The sequence below is a fragment of the Leptopilina heterotoma genome, unplaced genomic scaffold (genome assembly GCF_015476425.1).
Source record: "Leptopilina heterotoma isolate Lh14 unplaced genomic scaffold, ASM1547642v1 Lhet_114, whole genome shotgun sequence".
NCBI classification, from domain to species: Eukaryota; Metazoa; Arthropoda; class Insecta; order Hymenoptera; family Figitidae; genus Leptopilina; species Leptopilina heterotoma.
The window spans coordinates 3206395-3218808 of NW_025110833.1; the positions used below are offsets into that span (position 1 = coordinate 3206395).

Genomic DNA, 12414 nt, shown 5'->3' on the forward strand with positions numbered 1-12414 from the left:
CTAATTTTCCGACAACGACAATGAAAATTGAGCCCCTTCCCCTTCTCTCCTTTCTTTCATGGGCTGTTTTCCCCTTCTACCGGACAGACTCTTATCATAGCGGCGCGGCGCTGGGCAGTCCTTTGAGGTCCTTTGGTGGAGCAAATTGGTAAGAAACACTATTTCACTAATTAATTGAATATATTTTTAAATATTTCTCATAGTTTAAATAAATATTGTAACTTTGATGACTAATAACAAAATTTAATGATTTTCATAGGATGTCTCAGAACGTTGGAAACTGCAACCCACATTCGAAGACAAAGATTTTTCTTTTAGTCATTTTTGGTCGCTGATATATAATAAGTAAGTGCAAATTATGGTCAAAATAAAATATTATTTGAAACATTTAAAAATAATATAAGCAATAAATTAAATATTTAAAAATATTTCTTATTACTTCCTATATTAAAAAAATGATTTATTTAAAATTTTAAAAATCTTTTATTTAATTACATTTTTTGTGAAGTAAATATTTTGTAAATATAATAAAAAAAAATATTGTCTGTTATCAAAGACAATAAAATTAAAATTTTTATTTTATACCTAGAATTATTTTATTTTATACAATAAATATTTTAATAGTTTAATTAAATCTTTTCTTTAGAACAGCACATTTTAGAATTGTTTAAAAAAAATGTTTGAATGTAAGAATTGGTTTAAACAATTTTTTTTATAAATTTTTTGTTTTATTTATTCAACAATATTTTTCAGAATCACATCGCTCCGCAGTCATTCAAAAGGTATAACGAAAGCGAACAGTTGTCAGATGCGAAAAAAGTTTGCAGACTTGTCAGGACATTTTGATCCATGGCGATGAGAAAAAATCAACAATTACATAAATAGGTAAGTCAAAAATTTTAATGAAAAATCTTTAAATGCAAATTTAAAAATAATAATTAAAATTATAATTAGCTTCAAATTTAAAAAATTTTTTGAATTCAATATTTTAACATTTTAAAATTATTTTTTATATTTTGGAGAAAAAATCATGTTAAAAATTTTTAATTAAAATTTATCTAAAATGTATTTTGTTTTCTTTAAATTATACAAAAATTGTTTTGAGAAATTCAATTATTTTCGAAAATTTACATTAAAATATTTTTAAAAACTAATTCTTAGGATTTTTTTAACAAAATTTTTTAAGGTTTAATTATCTTCTAACAAAGTAAATAAAAATTTATAAAAGTTTGCAAAAATTTACTTTTTTGGACATATATACATATTAAAATTTTGGAGATTTCATGGCCATATTTATAATTAACATTCTTCAAAAATTTGTTATAGTGAAGGAGAATAAAAGGGAAACATTCGGACAAAAAATTTTTTTTTATAAGGGTTCTGTACATTTCTTTTGAGACAGCAAGTAATTGAATTTAATGACGTTAATAAATAAAATAACAATGGGATTTTTTATTCTACAATTTTAGAGGATAATTACTGAATAATTTAAAAATTATTTAAATAATTCAAAATTAAATAGAAAAGTTAATCCCATAATGTAAACAAGTCATTTGAGCACCTTGAGCATTGTTAGAAAATGTATTGTTTCCCAGATAAAATTTCAAGAAGAATAAAATATCAAATTCATAATAAAAAATAATCAATTTGAAGTCGAATAAATATTTATTTCAGGAAAAGTACAATAAAATTAAATACAAATCCAATTACAGTCAAAACCGAAAACTTGTAATATAATAAAAAAGTATTAATTAATTTTGTCTATTCGTAATAAGTATATTTATTGCTTATTTAAATTAAGAATTAAAAATTGTTCTTATATTATATAAATGAATATTTAAAAATTGACATTATTAAAAAATGTTACTTATTTTGAATACACTGTTAGAAATATGTATATGAATTTTCAATAACATGTAAGTGAAGTCCATATCAATACGTGTAATTGAATATTCAATAACATTGAGTTGAATATTCAATAGCAACTGTAATTGAAAATTCAATAACATGGAATTGAAATTTCAATAACAAGGAACTGAAAATACAATTACATGGAATTGAAAATTCAATAACACGAAGTTGAAAATTCAATAACATGGAACTGAAAATTCAATAACATGGAATTGAAATTTCAACAACATGAAATTGAAAATTCCATAACACGAAGTTGAAAATTGAATAACATTGAATTGAAAATTGAATAATATGGAATTGAAAATTCAATAACATGAAATTGAGAATTCAATAACATTGAATTGGTAATTCAGTAACATAGAATTGAAAATTCAGTAATATAGAATTGGAAATTCAATAATATAATAGAATTGAAAATTCAATAACATTTATATGAAAATTAAGTAACAGATAATTGAAAATTCAATAATATTAATATGAAAATTGAATAACGTATTATTGAAAATGCAATAGCATTTAATTGGAAATTTAATAACATAGAGTTCAACATTCAATAATATTAATATGAAAATTAAATAACCAGATTTGAAAATTTATTAAAGTTTAACTAAACAATTAATACTTAATTGAAAGTTCAGGTAGAAATAATTTAAAACTAAAATGCATATATAACTTATAATGTATATCGTTTATTATTGCATTTTAACTACATTTGAACTACACCCTAAACTTATTTGTAAAATTGTTCAGTTCATCGCCTAATTTTTTGACTGACATCTCAAAGTTTGTTAATCTTCTTTTAGCTCCAGCAGCTCTTTTGTCTCCTTCTTCCTTTGGATTTATTTTTAGCATGAATCTGAAACGAAATTTTAAAAAATAATTTAATTATTTCAAAAAAGTTTAATTAAAATTGTATTTAAAACAATTAATTTATGTCGAACAATTTTATTAATTTCTTGAAAATAATTATTCAATCATTCCAAAAAATATGAAAAGAACTTTTTTTTAAATAATTTGACTTTCTCGAGGTATTGAAATTAAGTTTTTAAGAATCATTACATTTTTTGAGCAATTCCTGTAAAATTGTATTAAAAATAATTGAAATCCTGCGATGAATTGTATTATTTTAACGAAAATAATTGAACAGTTGCTAGGAATTTTATTATAATTCCCAAAAATAATTGAATTACAGAGAAGAATTTTATTATTTTTGAAAATAATTGAATTATTGCGGAGAAGTTTATTAAAATGTTTAAAAAGAATTGAATTTTTGTGAAAATTTTTATTATTTTTGAAAATAATTGAATTCTTCAGAAGAATTTTATGAACATTGTTTTAAATAATTAATTTTTTCGAAATATAATAAATATTATGAAAATTTTATTAGCTTAAATAATTGAATTCTTGTGGAAAACTTTATTTGTGAAAATAACTGAATTTTTCGATTATTAATTTAAAATAGTAATAAAAATAATTTAAATTCTTTGATGAGTTTTATAATTAATGAAAATAATTTTATTATTAGTGTTCGTAATTGAATTATTGTAAAAAGTAAATTGCATAAAATTTTGGTAAATAATTAATTTTTTCGAAACTTTCTTGAAAATTAGCGAATTAAAAAAAGTAGTGAAAATTCTCTAAAAATAATATTATTTATATTCTTTGTTCAGAAATTTGAATATGTAATAATTTTTTCACCTTCTCTATTCTTCAGAATAATTAAAATTTTCGTAATGAAGAAATCAAATTTTAAATTAGTATCAAAATTCGTTAAAGTGTTTTTTATATACTTTAAAGTTTAAAAATGTAATATAAATTGAAAATTTAATTCTAATTAATTTTTCAGTTATGTGTCATAAGTATTTCTTTAAAAATTACTTAAATTGAAATGACTTGAAATTGTTGACAACAGTGCAACACAAAATTCCTGCGCGCGGATAATTTGTCTGGTAGACAAATAATTATAAGTGATTTCGTTTAATTGCAATTAGTTTTTAAGTTTAATCCCAATATAGAGAAAATATCTACTGCTTTGATTCAAAAATATTATTTGTTTGAATAATTATATTTAATTCAAACCTATTTTCAGTTTTGAATTAAATAAAAGTTACGTTTAAAAATGTTATGTTTCATTCAAAGTTGAAAGTTGATTATAAATAATTTAAAATCAACCATAACTTATGTTTGAATTAAATATATTATTTCTTTAAATTAACCAAAAAAAATATTTTTCAATCAAACTTACATATGTTTGTCTGTATGGCAAAGATTTTTTAAGTTTCATTTAAACAAAGTATGTTTGAATTAAATAAATCGTCTTCTGAGTTAACCTACAAATATATCTCCATCTCTGGTGTCAATTAGATCAATTATTTTGTTCTTAGACATTTATAATTTGTTTTTCTTTCATAGTTCTTAATTATATAACATTAACATAACAAATTTAAAATAAAAATCATTAATGGCCACCTCACCCAATAATACATGACAAAAGAAAACATCAAAATATTAAATAAATAAAATAATTTTTCTATTAATTTTTTGTTTATATCGAAGCGTGGGTTATGCACTAATCAATAAAACTTCAAATTAAAAAAAAACCGTCAAAAATGACTAAACACCATTTAATTGATTAAAATTTTATAGAATTTTGAATATTAATTACCTTTTTGAAATCCTTTAAAATAATCCAAAAATATTATCTGCTTTTAAATCCAGCACTTCACAATATTTTCACTTAAAAATTGTTTCATCAAACGCAGATTTGGTATTTCTCCAGCAAATGCTCAAGAGCAACTGACGCTTCAAAAGATTCGGGGAAAAAATTTGTCAGAAAATATATTCACTTTTCGAATATTTTTACTATATTCTACAATTTGAGAAATTTGACAAACTTTCGGTTCCAATAAATCCATACGAAAAAAAACGGTTCGTGAAAAAGTCATAAAACAGGCTCTTTGCAATAAGAACCCCTCACGAACGGTCATCCTAAGACAAACCAGATGTGGCAAACCTTTGAAAAAGAAAAAAAACTTCCAACATTTTCATCTTTTGCTACAAAATCTTTTTTAGAAAGCAAACATATTTTCGGAAAAATTTCGTAAATATTTTACAATATTCAATTATTTATAGCAATACCTATTAATAATAATTATAAGAAACCGTTATTTGTAAGAATTATTTCTACTTCTAAAAAAAAGATTAAAAAATAATTTTTGTATACTTAAAATATATACTGAAATTTTCAACAAGAAATTTGAATTTTTTATTTTTAGTAAGAGTTTTAAATTTTCAACAACAAAGTAATGACTTTTTAATAATATTGAATTTTTAATAACAGTATTGATTTTTCAATAAGAGTAATGAATTTTCAATAATAGTATTGAATTTTCAACAGCAGTAATGAATATTGAATAACATTATTCAATTTTCAATAACAGTAATGACATTTCAATAATATTGAATTTTCAATAACAGTAATGAATTTCGAATAACAGTATTGAATTTTCAATAATAGTAATGAATTTTCAATACCAGTATTGAATTTTCAATAACAGTATTGAATTTTCAATAACAGTAACGAATTTTCAATAACAGTATTGAATTTTCAATAACTGTGAATGTATTTTTCAATTACAAACTAATGGATTTTCATTTTTTCAATAACAGTAATGAATTTTCAATAACTGCGTCTGTTTTTTCAATTACGAACCAATGAATATTCACTTCAAGTTCTTTAATTTTCAATACAAACTGAATTGAATTCAAATTCAATAACTAATGTAATTGAAAAGTTGTTGAATTTTCAATTCTTTTCTAACAGTGTATGACGTTTTTCTATTCAGTAGTTTTTTTTCTCTTTAAATTCTAGTGGAAAATTATAGAAAATTTGAGAAATCATTAATTTCAATATTTATTCGGCTTGTATAGAATTCTGAATTTGAAAGGCAAGTTAAGTTAATCCTCTATTGTTAACAAGGTTTATTTTAAATAACTTAATTTCTCGAAAATAATGTCAAGTGCTGTACACTAATATAAGCAATAATTATTGTTTATATTTTTCTCCACACTCGGGAACATTTGTAGAGTTCTGAAAAAATTTGCGAATTTCTATCTCTTTTTAAAATTTTATTATTAATTTCAAAATTTATTCGAGTTTTTAAGAATTCAGTATTAGTAAGAGAAGTAATCCTCTATTGTAATTAAGGAAGATAATGACCCTCGGCATTGTTAAAAGAAATTGTTTTCGTTTCGTCCTTGTCTATCTTCACTTCTTCGACAATAAAAGTAAGAAATAATAATTCCCCCTTTTTTTCTTTCCTTCGTTGACAATTTTTGCCTTCAAGTTAAATAAGTTGGCTATAGAATCGCAGTTCGTTGGTCTCCTTTGGTGAAAAAAATTGTTAAATTTTTCTTTTTATCAAATTAGTAAATTTAATAAATTTTTTTTATTATTTGACCATCTACTATTAAGTAACAAAGAATATACTTTTTTAAATGCAATTTTAACAGATATTATAATTTATATAAGTAGAAAATTTAATTACTATAATTAATAAATTTTAAAAATTTTAAATTTGTAAAATGATAAATTACATTGTAAAATATATTTTTGTTTACAATTAAATATTTATTTATTTCATTTATTTTTATTGTTTTATTTATTTTGTAATATTTGTATGTATATATTTAATTTAATTAAATATTATTTGAATTATTTGAATTGTTTTAATAAATTTTAATAATTAATAATAATTATTTATGTATTTGTTTAAATATTTTCTTCTTGTCTAACTGACTCAACTTTTTTACAGAGATATTTTTGTTCCACAATCATCAGTAATAAATCCGAAGGAAAAGAAGACTCAACAATTCACCGAAGTGTTCCTCAAAAATGCCGGAAAATCTTCATACTGAATTTAGGGTTTAGCTTTAAATGTATTAGATTAGTTTTCGTCGAATGTCAAAAATATTTGTGTGTTGAAATTTATTTAGCTAGGTATTTTGTAACAAATTGTATTAGCCAGGAAATTAGAAAAGTAAGTTAATAGTTTTAAAGACAAAAAATAATTTTAATTGCACACAAGAGGAGCAACGCCATCGTCAACTGTACAGCAACATTTTTTCACCGCTGATTTGGGGTAAGTCTTGGAAATTAACTTTCATTTACCTTTATTACAGCTTACATCCAGGAAAATGTTTCATTTTTCTGCTAACCAATTTGTTTTTTTAATTTCAATCTTAATTTTAAAAGTTAAATTAATTTAAATATATTCCCATTGAAATTTTTTATGAAAAAAACAATTTTAAGTAAAAGAAATTTTATCTATTAACTTTCTAAACATAAAATCACTAAATATATTAATTTTTTGTAAACAAATAAAATATAAATTAAATTATAAGTAAAAGTAAATTTTAATTTTAATCTATTAAAAGAAAAATAATATTTTCAGTAAATGCGTATTTTTATTTAATGAAATAGAATATCCTGGTGTAGGTTTTAGTTTGAATTGTAGTTAGTAAGGTACCAATTACTGTGATTTTTTTAGAAGTATCTTTACTTTATAGTTTTATAAAGATATAAAACATTTTATAAACTTAACCTTTTAACGCCCTCTCTAAATTTAATAAAAGAATTTTTTTCTTAAAATTTTAATGTAATTGTAATAAAATTATTTAAATTAAAAAATTTATAAGAAAAAATACTAAACCATGATAAATAAAACCAATAAATAAAATTTTAATTTCATTATTTAAAATTGTACTTATTACTTTGAATTGTAAGTATTTCTTATAGCTGAAATATCACAGTAATTGGTACAATTTGTTTATACAATACTTACTGTTACCCAACTGGTAGTAGCGCTTGCATCTGAGTACAAGTCTAAATCCTTGTTTTCCATTGTTTTCGAATAGAATTATTTTTCTTAACTATTTTGCTTAATAATTAAAGATAGGAATTAAAGAAGTCAATAATATATGAATTGCTATTTTTTAATACAACATTTTATTTATCAATATATTAAATCATACAGTATTACATATTTTTTTTATTCAAATTAAAATATAAGCGCACGCAAGGCTACTATACAGAAAGGAGGAAATTTTTTAATATCTGAAAATAAGTAACTTCAGGATGATCGCAAAATTTGATTTACAAATTCTCGGTCTGATTCCTCTTTTTTCTGGACTAACGAATTTTAGAATCATTTAAAATTTTGCATAACTGATTAAAAATTTTATATTGTTTTTAAATAACAATTTTATTTGTAACGGAAACATTCACTTAAGCAGATTTTTTAAATTTGTAGTTTCTTTTCGATTAAATTTTTGTTTTCTGACTTTGGACTTTTAAGAATTTTTACAAATTCCCTAATTATTCTTTAACTGACATGACTTGTGGCTATCCTGAATTTGCTAATAATACTCTCTGGCTAGTTCCTGAATCCTCTTTACAGTTACATTCATGTTAAAAAATTTTATTTTTATTTAATTACGACTAAATTTAACAGAGTATAAATTCAGTTTACTATAAATTAGTTAAATATAAAAATATAACCATAAATGTAAGTGTAAATATCTGACTCGGGGTGATCGAGATAATAAACTATATAATTAGATTTCTGCCGGTTGAAAGTTTCAATTAATACTACATATAAATTAGTTTATTACATTTCATTTATTATTTAACAGTTTATTATCTTTTTATGAAAGATTGTACAAAAGAATATTCGGTTCTAAGTTATAAATTTTTAAAAAAAAAAAAAAAAAAGAAAATCGTCATTATAGTAGTTAAAAATCCTCCATTTAGATGATGAATCGATTTTCAGTTTTCTCCTCCTTCTAGTTTTGAATCTTATTATCCTGAAACAAAAAAAAAAGATTATTGAATCTCTTGGGTAACAGTAAATTATTACTATATTAATTATAATAGAGTATATTTTTTGTAGTGCAAATGAAGTGAAGTCGGCATCTCAGTTTCTTGTAGGGAAAACGCACTTCCGCTTATTCTCTGAGAAGTAGGACAATTTCTCCCACCAGCAGCAGAAATTGTTTTCCTCCTGGCGAAAAAGATGAAGTGATCGTGTCTTTCCCTGGAGGGAACCGACTTGTTTTTTCTCCATTCTATGTATCAATTTATCATTTTATTTCCATTTAATTTCCTTATGAAAACGCACTTCACTTATTTTCTTAAGAGTAGAACAATTTCTTCCAGCAGTGGCAGGAATTGTTTTACGCCTGGAAAATAAGAGGAAGTGAACATCTTATTTCTTTCTCTTTGTATTTTCACTTTAGTCTCCTCTAGGGAAAACGCATTTTGCTTATTCTCTGGAGAATAGGACAGTTTCTCCCACTAGTGGTAGAAATTGACTTATTCCTGGCGAATAAGGCAAAGTGTCGTCTTCTTTCCCTGGAGGACCGACTAGATTTTCCAACTTAGTCGTTCACTGTCTCTTTGGTAAACGGCTGGGTTAATTGCTTCTCTCAACTACCTTTTTTCTTCTATTTTCTTTTTTACATTTCTTCTTATTTTTTCTGTCTTTTAAGTCTCCCCTAGGGAAAACGCACTTTACTTATTCTCTGGACAGTGGGGCAATATCTACATTAGTAGATGCTTCACTCCTGGCGAATAAGGCAAAGTGTCGTCTTCTTTCCCAGGGGGACCGACTTCTCTATCTACCTAGTAGAGCTGATGTCACCTCTCCTTTTGGAGGGACTCAGTCTCCCCTAGGGAAAACGCGCTTCTCTTACTCTTTAGGGAGCAGGGCAACTTCTTCCCCCCAAGTAGAAAGAAGTTGCTCTTTGGGAGTAAGATGAAGTGTCGTATCTTTCCCTGGGGGACCGGCTAGTCTCTGTTGACCAATGGAAGAGCAGACATCAGTTCTCCCTCCTTTCCTTTTGGTGGAAAAGACTTGCAACAAGTCTTCTTTCCGAAGAAAGTCTTTCCACCAAACTCAGTCCTTCACAGACTCCCTAGTGAAGGACTTGAGAATTTCCTCCTCCCTTAACTTTTCCCAGGGGAGAGTGTGACGACTTTCTCTCCCCGCCTGGGAAACGAAGTCGTCCTCAAGGAGAGAAGTTGTCGACTTCACTCTCCTTGAGTAGGAAGAGAGAAAAGTCTGAAGTCGTCCTCAGAAAGGGGATGGCGACTTTCTCAATTCCAGAAGAAGTCGAACGGGTAAGAAGGTCACTGTGAATACCGATCTCTAAGAGATGAAAAAAAAATGATGTACACCCCCCTCTTTTTCTTTCTCAAGGAGAGTTGTGGTGCTCCTCTCCTTGACTTCGACTTCTACTGAGAAGTGGAAAGTCTCCATTTCCAACTTCCCTAATCGAGGAGATCGAAGTCGGAAACTCTCTCCTCGAGGACGACTTTGTTTTCTCCAAAGTGGGAGATTTATCCCAAGTGGAAGAGAAAGTCGTCAAACTCTCCCACTTGGAAAACGACTTCTTTTTCTCACTAGGGAGAGAGAGAAGTCGTCAACTTCCTCCTTTCCTATTCCCTCCATTTCCTACTTCTCCTTCCACCAACAGAGAACTAACTCTCCATTGTAAGAGTAGGAAAGGGAGGGGATAGAAAAATCGGAAAAAAGGAGGGGAGGTTTAGGAACTAAGGTTGGAAAGTGTTGGAGGAAGATTGGAAAGTGTTGAAGGAAGAGGAAAATTCGATTATTTAAATCAATCAGAAGTATTTTTAGCGATAATTATACAGCATAAATTTCAATTACTTTCAATCGAAATCAATGATGTATAATTATGACTAACTGATTCAAATTTAGAAATAAATATCATAAGGAATGAAGAGGAATTGAAGTTCCTTACTGAAGACATTTTCAATTCTCCTTCTTCCTTAATTTTTCTCAACAAAAATAAAAGTGCGTAAACTTTATGCGTGCCGTTCAATTAACAATAAAATTCTCTACCTGTTAATTATTAAACTTCGTCTATTTTCTGTTTTCTAGATGGTTCAAGTCTGATGCTACCTTTGGATCGACAACAGTTATTTTGCGTTAATTTAAGAAGAAAGAAGAATTACAAGAAAATGTACTTTTTTAAGAAGTAAAATAAAAGTTTTTTCTAAAATAAAATTTTTTTACTTTTAAGAATTGTACCAACAAATATAACCTTTTTCCCTTTGTATATATAATTTTGCAAATTTTTTTCTTTGTTTTAAAAAATAGTAAATCATAAATAAATATCAAATAAATAATAGTACATTATGTAGAAAAGGGAGGTAAGTCCGAGTTTATGTGCCGAGGTTACCTCCCACACGCAGAGAGAAATTTTATTAAAACCAAATATATTTTATTTGAGTTAAATAAACTTATATTTCTCTCAGAACCAACTACACTTTTTATCTGTTTCAAATAAAAATTTTATTCGACGTAAATAAAATATATTTGAGCTAAATAAAATGTTATTTAAACCAAATAAAATTTATTTGAAACAAATATAAAGTCTAGTTGGTTCTGAGCCAAATATATCTTTTCTCTGGATACATGTTACATACTTTAGTTTATGCAACAAAGGCGTATTATGGTCACTATTGGCTATCTGTGCCGGTGTTTGCTAAGTTCTCCCATGTAACCCACTGGTCAATACTATTATTACCCTAGAGTCATAATGGGTACTTTATTGACCTGCGAGCGGTCAATAAAGGTCCAGGTAGATAAAGTGAAAATAATACGCCTAAGTTGCATAAAAGTTATTTTTACGTTTTCTAAATATCTTTTCAATAAAAACTTAACAAGTAAATAAATTGTTTTTAACTTTAAACAAACAAAAATTATAGAATATTAGAAAAACTAATTAAGTGAAGTAAAGAAAGAAAATAAAAAGTTTAAATAAGAAAACAAAATAGAAAAATAAATTATTAAAAAGAAATATTTAACATTTAAATTTAAAGAAATTAATAAATTCCATAAATGTAAGTGTTGTACACGGACAAAATTTATTCCTGAAATTTTACTAAATTTAAATTCGATAAAACATTTATTATTGTATAGAATATAGAATAATGTTTGAATTTATATTTAATATAATGAAACAGTAATTTATTAAAATTCCTATTCTCTAATTTTTATGTTAAATTTTAAAAATATACGTATTTTGAATAAATTTGAAAGTTTGAAATTACTAAATTAATTATTAGAAATCTTCGTGAAATATTAAATAATTACGTTTACGCCATTATATCCCAACTTTTATATTGAAAAATTCTATAAAATATAAGGAACAAATTTTCTCCGTGTACAAATAAATATAAATTTCAAAACTAGAAAATAAAGTAAAAAAGAAAAAACAAGTAAGAAAATAAAAAATGTGATTTAAAAGTTAATACACAATTAAAAAAAATTAAGGAAAAAAATTAAAGGAAGAAATGAATAAAAAATTTAATTAAGAAAATGGAATTATTTAAATTAATTACTAAAATTTAACAATAGAATATTTGAACTTAAAAATTTGCAAAATTAGTCAAATATAACTTACAAGAAGGTT

General features: G+C 24.8%; 1 protein-coding gene and 1 long non-coding RNA gene across 4 annotated transcripts in view; one reads left to right on the forward strand and one right to left on the reverse strand.

Moving 5' to 3' along the window:
* Positions 1-10998, forward strand: LOC122507524. The gene is made up of 5 exons (XR_006302122.1): positions 1-148; positions 260-345; positions 754-885; positions 6729-7055; positions 10878-10998. It is a non-coding gene; the product is annotated as an uncharacterized LOC122507524 (long non-coding RNA).
* LOC122507508 overlaps positions 8575-12414 on the reverse strand; it is a 19872-nt gene continuing 16032 nt past the window's right edge. For all 3 annotated transcript variants that reach the window (XM_043620266.1, XM_043620275.1, XM_043620259.1), the window contains exon 9: positions 8575-8778. The gene's annotated coding sequence lies outside the window, so the exon portion shown is untranslated. The remainder of the gene's footprint in view (positions 8779-12414) is intronic.